We start from the raw sequence: 16,591 nt of genomic DNA, 5'->3' as shown, positions 1-16,591 counted from the left end.
GGGTACTTTCTGCTGCCTTGAACCAGGTCTCTGTTACAGCACAAATGCAATGTTCTTCATTTTAAGGAGTGCTTCGAGCGAGTGTTTTTTGAGATTTAGACTTCTAGCGTTGAGCAGCATGACCCTCAGATTGCATTTGTTTGTAGCTGTTACGGAGGTAATTTGGTCTTTGGAACACCGCCTAAAAAAGGCACTATAGGGGTGGCAAGAGCATTGGCCAGTATCAGGAATACTACTATTTTTAAATCATAGTCGATGGAGGGTACATACAATAGTTGTTATTGTTCAGAAAATACACGATGGATCTCAAGTGCACCTCCTTTTGAAGAGCATTCCTCATTTTGGGTCTTGAAAAGTCCATGTTCCTCAGAGTCCCAAACTGAATGCATCTCTCAGACCTTCACCATTATATGTGTTTAATTATTATCCATGGTAAACAATACTGAATAATATTATTCATCAAAAAGAACTTCTAATAAGTATAAATCAATATATTTTAACCATCCTATGAGCTTCCTAGATTACATTTTTAGTGCTTATTCTACATTTTGCTCATTAATTCCACACTTTTAGAGGGAGTCTTCCACATTTCTGGAGAAAGACTGGGAGTTATGAAATACATTCTAATGCAAAAATTCCTTTGCTCTATTAACTGAGTTGGATTAATATTTTAAAATTCTTCCTGATTTGCGGCCTTTTCCCATATAATTGTTTTCGTTCCCCTGGATTTTTAGCAATGGGTGTGATGTGATTTAAACAGACCTGCATAAAAGCACATGACAGCCAATAGATGATGAACACAGTTACACACAAAACAGCCAGCATAATCAGGGACAAAAAGAAAAATAATCAGGGATATGTTTTAATTTAATCATGTATTTATTTACTTGAGTAAAGAAAACTGACAGACTAAAAAAATACAAATTAACATGCATTTTCTAAAGTTCTCAATTGTTGACGGGCATTCCATCTTTTCTCAAAATCAATTTTTGGTGGAACACAGCAAAATTCAGAGCCATAATCAGGGTCATCCCTAAAAATTAGTCATACATGAGGGCAACTGTTTAATTTAGGACACACCAGCATGTACAGGAGCAAGCACCAACCAAAATATGACATGGGCCAACTTTGTATTGTCAGACCTATTTTTCAATTGTTGTTCTTAAAAGAAAACTCCACCTTCTCATACAGTTTAGCTCAACTGTTAGGGTGCTCTTCTCCCTAGAATATGATTCCAGTAATGTGTAGGTACTTGAAACATGCTTGTACTTTATAAAGTTTTCATTTCCTCACTTGGGTATCAAAGGAAGAAAAAGACCACCCACTTGTTTTAAGCTTCACTTCTCACATAATTTACAGAGGAATATGTCTGCACTTGCATGACATACCACAGACACAGAATTTTATATTCAGGAACACAGGCTGCTGTAAACAAGACAGAAAGGTGTGAAACTGTTTTCCATTATCTTTATTAGAGACAGGAAGAGAACATACACTGATTTACAGTTGCTTCCAATGTAGCCATGCCTTTCACTGCAAAACAGAGCAATTAGATCAGTCAGTGGATCAAAGACATTTGTCACCTCTTTTGACAAATGTACATAAGCAGCAAAAAAGTATTGAAATGCTAAGCTTTAAACTTTAAATATTTGTTGTTTATAATACTATGCATTTTAATATGACTTAACTGTAGTATCAAAGATGTCCCTAACATTTAGAGGAAAGTCAGAAAATATTTTTTCTCGTAATATATAAGCACATTTGTGACGATCGAATGCTAGACCAGTAATCAAGGAGCCTCAATCCTCACCACTGGCACCAGTGGGGGACGTACACTAGGAGGATGACAAGTACACACACAGCCTTTCCAGATACAGCTCTCTGCATCAAGTGCAATTTCCCTTAAGAGCACACAGAGACTAAAGTCAGTCCAGGGCTGTTTTTTTTTTTTACTCTTTCTCCAGATCCCCAATAAGACTCCTCACTAGCACAGCTATAGAGTTGAGATCTCAGCTGAGTGACCAAGCTAAGACCTCCAGCACCCTCTCTGTCCAACCAATACTTCATTTTCCTGCCAAAGTAGCTGACAAACACACACACACTCTGAGGTTTAATCTACACACACACCTGGGAAAGTCTGGCACAGGTTTACTGACTATGCCTCCTTCTGCCCAGACTATAAGGTAGCTACCACTGCCACCAGTCACCTCCTTATCAGGTACTTTAATGTCCTTAACACACTGTGTCCAATCTTACTGTGTAATATTAATATTAACACAAATGGTAGTTTGACCCAGAACAAGGTTATTAGGAGTGGCCACACAGTGTCACCAAATAAATATGCAAGTACTCTCAAAACTTAAATATCTCTACACAGATCAGTCACAATGAAAGCTTTAATATTTCATAATAAATAATAAAAGAACAAGACAATACAAAATATATATTCACGGTGACATCAGAGTTCAGAATCACAAGAAATATTTAAAACATTGCAGGACAGTCTCAAATAAATAAAGAAAAACATCTAAACTAAGATTTACTATATTACTGACTGTATCTAGGAGAATTACTATAACCTAAGAACGCGCTAATAGAGCAAGGCAGATGTGCTGAATGGATCTTCTAGCTGTTGTCAGGTTCAAGACAGAATACAGAATGCTCTGTCTCACTAACAGACTTCTCAAATTAATATCAAAAATATTACTTCTGGGATAGCTTGCAGAATGACATAATTTCTTGTCATCTGAGTGCTAGTTCCCAGGCCAAACAACCATTGATGAAGCTGGCAGTACTTAGCATCTACCTGTAAAAATATACAGACAAGGAATTCTCCTCAGGATTTCTGGCATATGGTTATTGTTGTTTGTCTTTCGGCTTTTTCCCGGTAAGGGGTCGTCACAGTGGAACTCCGGTCCGCTAATGATTGGCAGTAGATTTTTTTACAAAAAGCCGAGGTGCCAGCTCGACGCCCAACCTTCAATGAAGGCACGCCCATTTACGCACGCATGTCTTTCGAACGCTACCCAACCACAGGGAGGACATGCACACTCCACACAGAAGGAACTCCCAAGCCAAGCCAAGAATCAAACGGGAGAACCTCTTGCTGTGAGGTAACAACGCTACCGCGGTACCATATGGTGAAAGTCATAAAACAATTGCATTCCTTCATTCATTCTTTCAGGACCACCATTTCCTTATATCTAGCAAGACTCATATAAAAGCAGACTTGAAACTGAAGAAAAATATGATGTCAACTCCCACTGACAGCCATTTTGCAGAAAACATATTACAGTTCTATAAGAAGCAGTTAAGAGTGATTTTGAGGTATTAAAATAACTCAGAAAACACATATAGAATGAAAAACAGACTTTTTTAGTTCCAAGGTGTTTTTCCTTTAAGAAATGAAGTGTAAACAACAGACAGTGTAATGCCCATCGGGTGCACCCCAAAAGGAATGCAAGGCACATAAAACTATGTATAACACAGGTTGTAGGCAGAAGGCAGCCCCCTTGCTTCATGTGCATGGTTGTCTTGCACTGATCTTAAGTTTCTAACGCCCAACATTAGAGTTTCATTTTTTTTTACTTTAACCTTAAGCTTTCTAATGCTGAAAAAAGTATAGAATTAGAATAACAATTAAAACAAATGCAAAACACTTAACTGACATCCCATCTGGATGTCAAACAAGTCAACTCTGCCCACATCTAAGCGAAGTATGAAGGTGTGTCCTAATATGAACAATCATCCACAGTGATAATGGAGAACACCAGACTAAAATACTGCCTTTGTGTGATGGTTCACATGTTAAGGCAGAAGCATAGTTGTGCACATATGCGCTGCTGTCATAAGACTTTAAATCACAATCGCAAAGACACTATTCCTGTCAAGTGCTCTCCATTATCACCAGGTTGATAAGTAGAATACTGTGTAGACTTGTTTGGTTATACATCAATGTAAGTTATTTGGGTTGAACCTTAACATATTGAAATCTTGGCTAACTTTCCTGAAGAATTTAGAAGTTACCGTTACAAAACCTATCAGTGCTTGCAATCCTTTATTTTTGTGCACATCTCTGCAGGCATATCTCTCCACTGTTTTGGCTCCATCTCTCCTTATTTCTCTGGGACAAAAGGTGGTGGATTATACTTAACTGATAACTGCTACAATTAGTTATAGACAAATTCTTTTACTTTGGCAAATTTTCAAGATAGCAGTATTAATATTTAAAAAAAAAAGGGTCCTTGACTGTCTCTGGAGGCAAAAGGTTAAACGCTAGGCAATAATGCAAAACACTGGACTGAGCGTAACTCATGTTCATATTCACAGACACAAGTTACACTCAGTCCAGTGTTCTCCATTATCACCTCGCCCACTTGAGATATGCACACATTACTGACGCAGATTAAATTACCGGGATTGGTGCACTGATCAATAATGAACAATTTCAGGTTCAACCTGGGAGAAATACAAAACATTTCAAACAAAAAATACAGAAATGTAAGCAATAATGTCGGTCAATCTTCAGTGAATCTTGACAGAAGACAAGAGACTCGGAAAGGAAATAGGTTAGATTGTATATCGTGTGTTGAAACAGGAGCATTTGGCTTGCTTGAAGTGCTTTTTGAGTTACACTCTGAATATGGAATAAGTGTTGATTTCCTTAATGTCCACAGGGACAGCTTGCCAACGAGTAGGTGCCTGAGAAGAGAAAGCATGTGCAGTGCTGTGCAGTTAGGCTCTAGGGGAAATGAGAGTTGGCATACATTGTGGGTAGTGTTTCAGACTGCATAAGGAGGTTTTTTCCTGAAGTTTAGCTGCAAGGGGAATATATGTGTGCAGTTGGGAGTAGATTGTAGAGCTGTGATCCTAAGAGTAGGTTAGATCTCTGGTGTACGGGTGCCCATTTAGCTTTCTATGAAGTAATACAGTGATGCTCACAGAAAGGTGAGTTTGTAATGAGTTGGCAGATGCTATTAGAGATAGTCTGGAAAGTCTCAGCTTTTCTTGGATTCAGCAGAAGCAAAAATTGGGAGACCATATTCAAGTTGAGAAAGGTGAACTCCTTTGCCTATGGCTGCTCTGGCTGGCTGGGATGGAAAAGGGGAGATCTTTTTGGTCCAGAAGCCTAGGGAGATTATTTTGGGCATTGTTTTAAAACAGTAACCCCTCCAGATGCGCAGTAGTAAGGCCTGCCCAAACCCTGCACAGCAGCCAGCACCAAGTGACGTTTTTCTGAACTGATGAATAAACATGTTGTTCTTTTCATCCTTATAAATATTCATCTGGGACTGTCACCATGTGGAAAGTAGATAGTGCATATTTGTTAGTTTACTAAAGAGACAGAGGCCACAGTACTTACGTTTTTGGCAGCCTCATTGTACATCTAATTAGAAGCAGCAGATCTGCAAAAACGATCACAACGGTGATCATAAAACACAAAATTTAACAATACTTATGTTTTCTCCAGTCACTCTATATTACCTTTTCTTATTCAAAGAAACAAATGCACATGGACATTGGAGCCAAAAAGAAGAAACTATTTAAAAATTATTTAAAAAAGAAAGGGAAAGCATGCAGTCAGTGAAAGAAATTTCTATACCAACGAACTAATTCAGACGGAAAATAAGACACAATAACATAAGCAATGTTTTACTATACTAATCAGTATACTCGCACAAAACTGTGAACTCACTTGTTTCATTAATAGAAATATAATTCTTTGTACTTACTTGATGCAGCAAGTCCTTATCAAAAAAATGACCATTATGAGGCACTGGACAAGCATTCCTTTAGTGAACTCTGTTTAATAATAGATCCAAAATCATGTATGTAACTACAAACACTACTTGCAATACAGTACTGGCCAACAAAATCTAGATAAGAGCAAACATAACCAGTCTTAGGAATAGCCCAACTAGGCAGCTGCCTAGGGTGTCACTCTAGCAGGAGCGTTTTATTTCCAGTAAAGAAATGGTTTCTTTAAAATATGTTGAATGAAAACAGGAAAAAATGAAGAGGAAGGCAACCTGTGAGAAAAATGAAGAAAAAAAGGTAATCTGGATTGTGTAGGCAGGTCAGAATGGGAGCAATGGGGGGGGGGGGGGTATGGGGGGGGTGCATTGTTGAGCCTTTTTGCCTAGGGCACCAGTTGATGAAAGGCCGGCTCTGAGAGCAAAGTATAACATAGTGAATGCATGCCGGCATCTTCTAAGGCTGCCTATCACAGAAAGGGAACATGAAAAGCTGTAAGGTGGACATTGGACTGATTGACCCCTGCACTCCATAATCTACTCAAGACTGATGATACCTAGGAAATAAATGCTAGTAATGAGCACGTTGCTTCTTCTGACTAGTAATATATAGTTAATTTAAATGGCCATTTCATTTTACCAGTGTAGTTATTACAACCAATATACAGCATTCTAAACAATAAATTAAACATTTATAGATTACCGCTGCAAGAAAGAACACAAAACAAGACCTTTTATCTGCATTAAAGCAATGAGCATATTCTAGCTTAGCGTTAACAAAAGATAATAAGCAGCTCAAAGACATTACTAAGTCGGAGCAGTCCGATAATGGCTGCTCCAGTTGCAGTTGTACTAGGGGTGATTTCACCATTTGCCACTCAACAAGCAATGTATGTATGATGTCTCAGGCAAATCTGCATGGCATGTCAATCATGCATTTGCGTACTATATCACAGGCAGTAGGCAGGTCAATCACTCTGGTCACCTCCATTTCTGCAAGAAACGGCCATGGGGTTACTGTTGTAAAAACAAGCCTTATTTTGGCTCTCACTGTATCTGTGTGGAAACTTTTAGTTATGTACTCACCATAACTTCAGATGTTTGGGATCCATCTCGCCTACATTCTGAAAGATGGGTTCGGAGCCGATACCTCGGCTCCGACTCGGCACGCTTATGCTATAGAGCGAGGCTTCTTATTGGCTGAGCTTTCTTTATCCCAGGATGCACCACCACTAATCCCCCAGATCTTGTTTGTCCGCATTCATGCACACATGCACAGCTTGTTTATATAACATTGTTAGATGTTTCAAGATGAAACAACAGGATTCGGACCTTCTGATATCCTCTGATCTCCAAGGAAGGGGGAAGGAGGGTGGGTTATTAGGAATGTAGGCGAGATGGATCCCAAACATCTGAAGTTATGGTGAGTACATAACTAAAAGATGTTATGTGATCCGATCTCGCCTACATTCTGAAAGATGGGACAGCGTCCCTAGCACCTAAATCCCGGGTGGCTCATTGGAAAACACTCCTGAGCACTGTGGAACCAAATGAAGCTCATCCTCTAGATACCACATCTAATTTGTAGTGAGAAATGAAAGTATGTGGGGAAGACCATGTAGCCGCAGCACAAATGTCACCAATAGCAAGCTTAGAATGAAATGCTACCGAAGTAGCCATAGCCCTTGTAGAATGAGCCTTGACTGAGGTGGAAAGCTCCTCGTTAGAAAAAATATAAGCTTGAGTAATACAGTCCCTGATCCATTTGGCAATAGTGACCTTTGTGACTGCGTTGCCCAATTTGTTTTCTGCAAAGGACACAAACAACTGATCTGTATTCCTTGACTGTTTGGTCCTATCCAAATAAAAATGTAACTGCCTATGGACATCTAGTGTGTGGAAAATAAATTCCGCTTCATTGGAGTATTTTGGGAAGTCATTGACTGTTGTAAGCATAAAGTAGAGCAGACTTTAGGAACAAAAGAAGGATTCGGTCTGAGGGAAACTCTGTCTGGATGAAAAACCAAGTACGGAGGTTTTACTGACAAAGCTTGAAGTTCTGAAACCCTTCTGGCTGAAGTAATTGCCACTAGGAAAGCTGTCTTCCATGATAGAAACTTTAAATCACAGGTAGCTGCCGGTTCAAAGGGGGAAGAAGTCAAGGCACGTAATACTATATCCAGATCCCATGGAGGTGCAGGATGAGAAACTGGAGGTCTTAATAGAGCAGCACCTTTCAAGAAGGTCTTACACAACCTGTTGCTCATTAAAGGTGGGTCTATGGATTCATGAAAGTTAGAAATTGCTGCCAATTGTACTTTGATGGTAGAAACAGAAGAGCCTTGGTTGAAAAGAGAGGTTAGGAACTTGAGTACTTCTGCTACGGGAGTTGAAATGGGGTCCAGGCCCCGGAGTTGAGCCCATATAGCAAATCTTTTCCATTTGCTAGAATAAAGTTTCTTGTAGTCGACTTGTGGGCTGAAGACAATATGCACTACCTCTGGGTCCAGTGCATGTCTCCTGACTATGGTTGGAAGAGGAGGAGCCAGGCCGTCAATCTTAATGTGTGTAGGGACTGGTGTAGTAGTCCCGACTGATGAGTCAGTAGGTCTGGGATCTGGTCCAGGAACCATGGACCTTCCAGAGCATGTTTTCAAGATAGGGAAACCAGACTTGACGAGGCCAGTAAGGAGCAATTAAGATCATCTTGCTCCCTAAGAGAGAAGCCTTCTGAATTACCTTGGGTAGTAGCGGAACTGGAGGGAAGGCATAAAGCAGGCCGGTGGGCCAAGGATGGACTAACGCGTCCATAGGGCTCTTCCCAGAGCCGGGATAGGAGAAAAATCCTTGCACTGTGATTCAGAGGAGTCGCAAGAGGTCGCAACAAGGAACTCCCCATTCGCTGAAAATCTGTCTTGTAATATTTATGTTCAGAGACCACTCGTGAGGAGAGAGAATGGTCCTGCTCAACCTGTCGGCTACGACATTGGATTTGCCCGGTATGTGAGTTGCCACTAGGAAGTGATTGGTTGAGATTTCCCATTCCCAGACCCTCATCGCTTCTCTGCAAAGAGGATAGGATCTGGTCCCTCCCTGCTTGTTCAGGTACCAGACAACTGACATGTTGTCCGTGTGAACAGCAATTACGCCCTGAGGGAGGTAACAGTGAAGGGCTTGAAGGGACAGGAGTACTGCTCTCATCTCTAGGATGTTGATGTGGAGAGGTCTCTTCCGGATGCCATTTGCCCTGGACTGACCTGCCCAGGGAATGACCCCCCCGTCTGGGAGGCGTCCGTGGTCAACGTGGCTGCCGGAGGAGGAAGAGCAAAGGGTCGCCCCTGATCCAAATTGGAAGACACTAACCACCAGCGAAGGTCTCTTCTGCAAGATTCTGTGATCCATATTAGATGATTGAGAGGGAGTTCCTGAAAGGACCATTGAGTTGAGAGAAGCCACTGGAGGATTCTCATGTGTAACCTTGCCAAGGGAACTAGCAGAACTGTGGCAGACATCGATCCCAATAGTTGCAAGACCATTCTGGCTGGGGCTTTGGACTTGGGGAGTAGGGCTCGAACCTGACTTTGTATGATCTGAATTCTGTCTGCAGGTAGATAGACCCGCATCTGATTTGAATTTATCTCTGCCCCTATGAATTTTATCCTTTGAGATGGCCGTAACACAGACTTTGGCCAATTGAAGGTGATTCCTAGGGAATTGCCCAGTGATGTTGTGGCCTGCAGGCTCTGTAGAAGTAGATGCTTTGAGGTGGCAGTTAGAAGCCAGTCGTCTAGGTACGGAAACACCTGGAATCCTAGACTCCTCAAGTGAGCAGTCACTACTGCCAAGCATTTGGTGAACACCCTGGGGGCTGTGGTGAGACCAAAGGGCAGCGCACGAACTGAAAATGACTGCTTCCTAGGCTGAAGAGCAAGTGTCTCCTGGACGTTTGATGTATTTTGATATGGTAATACGCGTCCTTGAGGTCTATGGAGCACATCCAAACACCTTTCTCCAACAACGGGAGAATGGTTTGTAAAGTGACCATTCGGAACTTGGACTTCTTGACTGAACGGTTTAAGTTGCTTAGGTCCAAAATGGGCCTCAAATCCCTGGTCTTTTTTGGCACTAAAAAGAATCTTGAGTAAGTCCCTAATCCGATCTGGTCTGCGGGGACCGGTTGGATGGCTCCTTTTTGCAGCAGTTTTGAAATTTCTATGGCTGCGGTATCCCGTTGACTGGGTGGCGGGTCCGGGATTCTTTTGGACTGGTGGGGGGGAACAACAGAATGGGATGGTGTAACCTCCGGCGATAATTCGAAGCACCCATCGGTCCTGAGTGATCCTTTCCCAGGCCTTTAGGTGCTTCGAAAAACGACCCCCGACTGGCTCCGGAGCAGCGCAGCCGGGCAATCCCTGAGGGACTATGAAAAGTTGAGGAGCCACGAAAGGACTCGCGGTCTCTGGTGTTGCGGGGGCCTCTGCCGCCTCTGGGACGGCGTCTTCCTGATGAATTTCCCCCTCCTCTGCCTCTGGAGGGGGAACCTTCCTGCTGAGAGGAGTAAGACTTCTTCCCTCCTCTTTTAGCCTTGGAATAAGGCCGAAAGGGAGTGGAAAATCGTGCCCCTACGGCAGTCAGAGTCTTACCCTCCTGTTCACAGCGGGTAAGTGTGTCTTTCACCTTGGGCCCAAACAGGGAGGACCCATCAAATGGGGCGTCGGCGAATGAAGACTTGAAGGCCTCCGCAAAATGACACAGGCGAAGCCAGGCTTGCCTCCGTAGCGCAATGCCTGTACCTGCTGCTCTACTCGCCCCCTCGGCCGCATACGAGATGAGCCTCATGGACGAGTTCGAGATGGATGACATCGTAGCCAGCTGAGATCCAACCGTCTGGGCCAGCTCCTCAGGCAGGTTACCTAAGAGGGTATCGGATAGCTCCTTAATCAGATCCCTCTGGAATCTCATAAAGTGCGTTAGGTAGTTCAGAGACCTCAAAGTAAAGGCCGCTGAACTAAGGGTGCGCTTGCCGTACCGATCCATGCTCCTAGACTCCTTATTAGGAGGATGGATGGACGTAGAAGCCTCTGCTACATCCTGCTGTGTAGCAGATGCCATCACCATAGCATCCACAGCCACACCTTTCGTGAGGAACTCCCTATCTGGGGGTGCTGAAAGAAATTTGTTTGGACGAGCTGGCACCGGTTCCACAGAGTCCGGGTGTTCCCACGCCCTTCGACAGATCAAATCCAAGAGCTCGTCGAAGGGCGGAGACACCCAGGAGGCGGAGGGCTGAGCCCCGAAGGCCTTCAGGAACACCGACTCATCAGTAGAGGGAGGTTTGGACTGCCAGCCGCCTCGTTGTTTTAGGGCTTCAAGGATGTCTGCAAAGGAGACATCATCCGAGGACGACTTGGGGGACCCCTCTGCATCATCGAGATCGGTGTCAGATGTCAAAGACTCATCAGGTCAGTCAACGTGCTTCCTCTTGCACGTTTTCTTCCTGGGAGGTTCATCTGAAGAGGCTTCAGAAGGACCTCCAAGAGGGGGAGAAACCCCAGCGGGGGTAACCTGAGGCCCAGGGGCTCCGCTGTCTGCTGACAGGGGAACTGCCAAAGACCCAGTCTCCAAGAGTAGGGAAGGAGCCGGGGAAACTGTGGAGGTGGCCAAAGAAGATTTGGCTAGAGCACTCCTTATAGCCCTGAAGGCGGGACCACCAGAATCCTGGGAAGGTCCCCCCTCCGTGGCCACGACAGTAGACGGTACTCCCGCCGCCGACGCACCAAGAGAAAGACTTGGGACCGAAGGCATCAATCCCGAAGCCTCTCCCCTAGGGCCGAAGGAAGAAGTCCGTGCACTGAACTCCGACCCAGGAGCCGGAGTCGGAGCAAGGGTCGGGTCTGACCCTAACACCTCCACTGGTTCCACCAATACCCGCTCCAACGGTGCCGAAGCTGTTGGAGGAGGAAGAACTGTAAGGGAGTGGACCATCGGCTCAAGCCAAATGGGCTGGAGCCGAAACCATCTTTGGAACACCGGAGACTGGAAGAGTCGAAGGAGTACCCTGTCGATGTCCGAATCAGACATCCTGGAAGATCTCGAGGATACCGACTGGGCCCGAACCGATTTCTCCATCGGCTCCGAAGGGCCTGGGATCGGCTCGAAAGGATTCCACTATTATCGGCCCGAGGAAGCCTTCACCGAAATTTCTCTCGACTCCGATAAAGACTTCGCCCAAGGGGAAGTGTCTGAGCCGATGACTCTTATCGGCTCCAATATCAGTGGAGCCGATGAGGATGACCCGCCTCGATGCTCCAGACCTCGGCTCCGAAACCAGAGGGGTCGAGGTAGGAGGCATCGAGGCAGACCGTTCGACCTCGGCTCCAAGTCCGTGGAGCCGATGGAGAAGTCTGCTTGCCTTTTAGCCGTCGGCTCCGACTGACTGGTCGGAGCGCTTTCCTTCTTAGAAGAAGGAGAGGAAGATAAAGCCTCCTCGAAGAAGGCTTGATTAATCCTCTAAGGATTAATTTGTTTTCCTCTCCTGGAGGACTCGAGAGGAAAACGCATGGCACACACTGCAGGATTCTTGGAGATGTATGGCGCCAAGACAATAGACGCACGAGGAGTGGTCGTCCGTAATAGACATTTTAAATCCACACCTCGTGCACTTCTTAAAACCGGATGGTTTATGTTCCTTAGACATAGTTGTAAAAAAACAGGAACAACAGTAAATTTTAAACAGTTTAGGATACAGGTACAACAAATATGCCAACCAATATATAAATACTGAAAGAGAAACTTTTCCCTTTTTTTTTTTTTTTACAGTAAGAAAAAAAGAAAGAAAGAAAGAAAGAAAGCAAGGAGGGTCAAGACCCTTTAACTCAAATGGGTACTTGACCCACACACAACCAATAAAGCAGTTAGAACAGTGAAGGCCCCTCTGACTGAAAGGAATCTTCTCTGACAGGAAATTTCAAGTAAAAATCAATAAATCACCAAGAAACACACTCATACACAAATAATAGCTGTTAAAACAGCTTTTGGGTTGAAAAAAAGAAAATTTCTGACAGGAAAAGATACTATCAATATAGTACTTAGCCCAGCCAATGTTGAGACCACGTCCAAGCTCTGTAAGCGGCAAACGAGATCTGGGGGATTAGTGGTGGTGCATCCTGGGATAAAGAAAGCTCAGCCAATAAGAGGCCTCGCTCTATAGCATAAGCGTGCCGAGTCGGAGCCGAGGTATCGGCTCCGAACCCATCTTTCAGAATGTAGGCGAGATCGGATCACATAACATCGGAAGTTTAGTGAGTGATCAAGCCATCGTTCTAAAACATTAAAAAAATACTTTCCTTCCATTATTAATCGTTCCATTCCTATCTTGCTTACTTCTCCACTCAGAGCCAAGCCACATAAGTCACAAAAAGTCGAGAAATGTGTTCTTTAATTATAAAGAAAACGGAACATATAACAAGAAACTCTGTTTGGCTGTCTCCCTATTTCAGTTTGTCATTTATCTTCAACGACGAAACAGTAAATGATGAAATTTTGTCATTGCCGACACACACATCTGGAAAACACGCTATCACGAAAATAGAGCTCAAGAGTTTCAATTTCACCGAGGCGAACTAATGACCAGAAACAAATCTCTGTAGTTTGTACACAACAAGCAGTGCAAAAACCGGAAACGCCCCGTCACAAGTTTCCAAGCAACTGACATCCCAGTCCTTCTACTGTTATATTATACGCAGTCTAATTTAAATGTATTTAACAGCAAACTAGTATTTAATCATACATGAAAGTAAGCATTAAATAAGCAAAGAGATGAAGGGTAGGATATATATATATATATATTTATATATATATATATATATACACACCCCTAGCTCTCACCCTTCCAGCTCTACAATAAAAACAAACACTAAGTCTCATAATGTGGAACAAATGGGCAAACGTAGAGCACTTACTAACACCCCAAATGAGAAATACTTTGGGGTATGTTACTAACCCCACCCAAAGTACAGCAGGCAAGAATCATGTAGGATTGAATGTGTTTGTGCGTGTGTGCGCGCGCGCGCGCGGGCGCGTTTCTTTCGCACTGCTTTCTCTCAACAGGTGCAGAATTAACAGTTGACCTACTGCTGTCAAAGGCAACAGAGCTCACGCCGTCGCACCTTCGGTTAGGGATAACTCAAGTATTATTATGGTGCAGTTGTTGAATTGAGGCACTCTTTCTTCCTGTATTATTAAAAGGTTATCTACTTGGTGAATAGTTGAGACCGAGTAGCAGACTGATAAATATAATAACGCGTACCATAACTACCTGAAACATTCCAATGTCCGCTAACAAAAAGCATTATAAAAATATACATTTTTAAACAAAATACCTGCTGAATGGGCATGAATCCACTTGGCCAAGTCGCACTATACTAAATGTGAATGCAATGAGCAGGGCAGTCTGCTTATATTCCTCAAAAACTTATGGAATGATGTAACTAACGGTAATAAACGTAACGTGAAACATTGAGCCGTACCGTTTGGCACCAAGAAATTTACAATGAAACAGTTCATCGTCATTTGACGTTTGAAGCTTGAAACAATAATTGTGGAAGGACTAAGGAGGCAGTAGCCGGAAGTATAAATACCCGGGTTAAAAAGGATGGCTAGATATCCAGATAAATATTTGCCGTCTGATTCAGTAAAGCAACCGTGCTAAACATGATCCTTTTTATAGAGCTCTGTAAACCTTACTGAGGTTGGCAGGGATTGGGGCTAGAGTATATAACGTTGATCACAGGTGAATGCTAGGTTGACTGCCCTGAAGGGCCACTTTAAGCCTAGCCAATAATCTGAGGTCAGAATTAAACCCTTTACTTTGCGTCTATGAGGTGTTGCTTCTGTGGTGCAGCGGTAGAGTTGTTGCCTCACAGCAAGAGGTTCTGTTCGATTCTCGGCTGGAGTGCCTTATGTGCGGAGTTTGCATGTCCTCCCCGCGGTCAAGTGGCGTTCAAAAGACATGCGTGAATGGATGTGCCTTCGCTGAAGGTTGGGCTTCGGGTTGGCAACTCGACACCATAAAAATCTACTGCCAATCATTAGCGGACCGAACAACAAGTTTGTGTCTATGAGGTAAACACCTTAACCATTAGGCCAACTCATATTGATAACTGCTGAAAGTAACCGTAGCTATATGGGTTATATATCCTGCCAAGTATGTAAAAGACAGCTTTCAAAGCCTAAGGTAAGGGCACCATCCACACACCCAAACTATCAAGCAGCTCAACTTGAGCTGACTAAAAGACAAGTACGGAGATGAAGCCCATCAGAGCCTTACTGCCGCCAAAGAGTACGTTCCTCAAAGGCTTCTGAGGATCAATGGTCAGTTTCTACTTTCATTAGTTGGGCAGATAAGTTCCTTTGGGGGGGGGGCTTTCATTTTCATATTGTTACTGATGTTTTATTACTTTCCTCTTTAGGAAAGCTATTTGAAAGCTTAACATATTATCTACAAACTGTAACATACTTTTAAATGGAGCCATATTTCTCAACTGTCCAGATTTTTGCCTATTTTTGGTCTGTTTCTCATAAAATTTGTGTTTTTCTGTCAAATCACTGAGGATTGAAGTCACTGAATAATGACATACCTTTTAGTTTCAAATTTCATATGCTTCAGAAAATGTATGCTAACACAAATTCTGTTTAGCAACTTTCTAAGTTTATAAGACCAGTATTTAAACTATGTCCTTATTTTCGAGCCTTTATTCCCCCCAGTTATTTTAGACTCTGAACAGATATTTTTGTGCTAAAAGGTTGAGAGGTATGAATGGAGCACTTGTTTCTGTCGGTATAAAAGTAGTGTTAAAGGATTCTGTTATGAAATGCTCAACTTCTCTGTCCTTTTACTCCCTATTCATTGTCCCTGCTATGAATAAACAAGGACATAACATTTAAAATATTTGAAACTGAATGTTTCTCTCCACTAGAACAGTGCCTTACTGTACTGTGGTGGTTTCAGTTTCAAAAAACTTTAATCCCGCTCTGGAAAAGTCTCCAATTCATTGATGTCATCAAGGCCACTGAATACAAGCAGTTTTCTGGCCAATTCCTTTCCCAAACTGACATCACTATGACCGTCCTAAAAACCCACCCATGCTTTGATGTCACTGCTCCCTGGTTCTTCCCCTACCCATACAGAGTGTAAAGGCTAGGACAAGGAAACAGTACATGAGTCAAGCCTCCTGCAGTGAGCTGTCATACAGCAGGTAAAAGCTCAAATTACCCTTAGCACTTTGACAACTAAGGAAGTTAGGTGTGAAGGGGGGTGGGAGATGACTCAAAGTAGTACAATTCAGGCTTCACAAAAAAGCTGCAGTTTAGCCATTCCAAGAAGAAGCAGCAGTAAAAAGCACTTTGAAAGTCTGTTCTGTGGCATTTGCACTGTTTGTGTTTTAAGTAGTCATTGAACGGCATGAAATGTTACTTAAAACGAACTGACTGAAAGAGAGCAGTGTACACATATAAAATCAATGCAGTGACAGGAGCTTTAGGAAAAAAAGAGGCCTGCGTGATGTAATTTTTTACAGATGAGCTCTGTATTATGGGATACCTACAGGCAGTCTAAACAATCAGAATTACTTCAAGATGTCAGATTCCCATGTGGTCAGACTCAGAAATTACATATAAAAATATTTAAAAACCTATAAATAGTCCCAGAGTGGTGTTAAAATGTACGAAACACAAAACCATGATGAAATAAACATGCTCTATGAGTCGGTGGCTGCAGTTCTCCTTTAACTAACTGATAAAATATTTTCTGTGAAGAAGTTGTGTTTATTTTTCCATTG

At 42.9% G+C, this 16,591-nt stretch overlaps 1 protein-coding gene across 1 annotated transcript in view; it reads right to left on the bottom strand.

Moving 5' to 3' along the window:
• Nucleotides 1–14,291, bottom strand: part of LOC122799896 (E3 ubiquitin-protein ligase RNF14-like) — a 692,373-nt gene extending 678,082 nt beyond the window's left edge. Inside the window, exon 1 of the mRNA XM_044069277.1 lies at nucleotides 14,135–14,291. The gene's annotated coding sequence lies outside the window, so the exon portion shown is untranslated. The remainder of the gene's footprint in view (nucleotides 1–14,134) is intronic.
• Nucleotides 14,292–16,591: the final 2,300 nt, after the last annotated feature.

Source organism: Protopterus annectens, chromosome 4.part0 (genome assembly GCF_019279795.1).
Source record: "Protopterus annectens isolate FY-2018-M chromosome 4.part0, PAN1.0, whole genome shotgun sequence".
Classification (NCBI taxonomy): Eukaryota; Metazoa; Chordata; order Ceratodontiformes; family Protopteridae; genus Protopterus; species Protopterus annectens.
The sequence above is the reverse complement of the archived record's forward strand: the minus strand, read 5'-3'. Positions and strand labels throughout refer to the sequence as shown.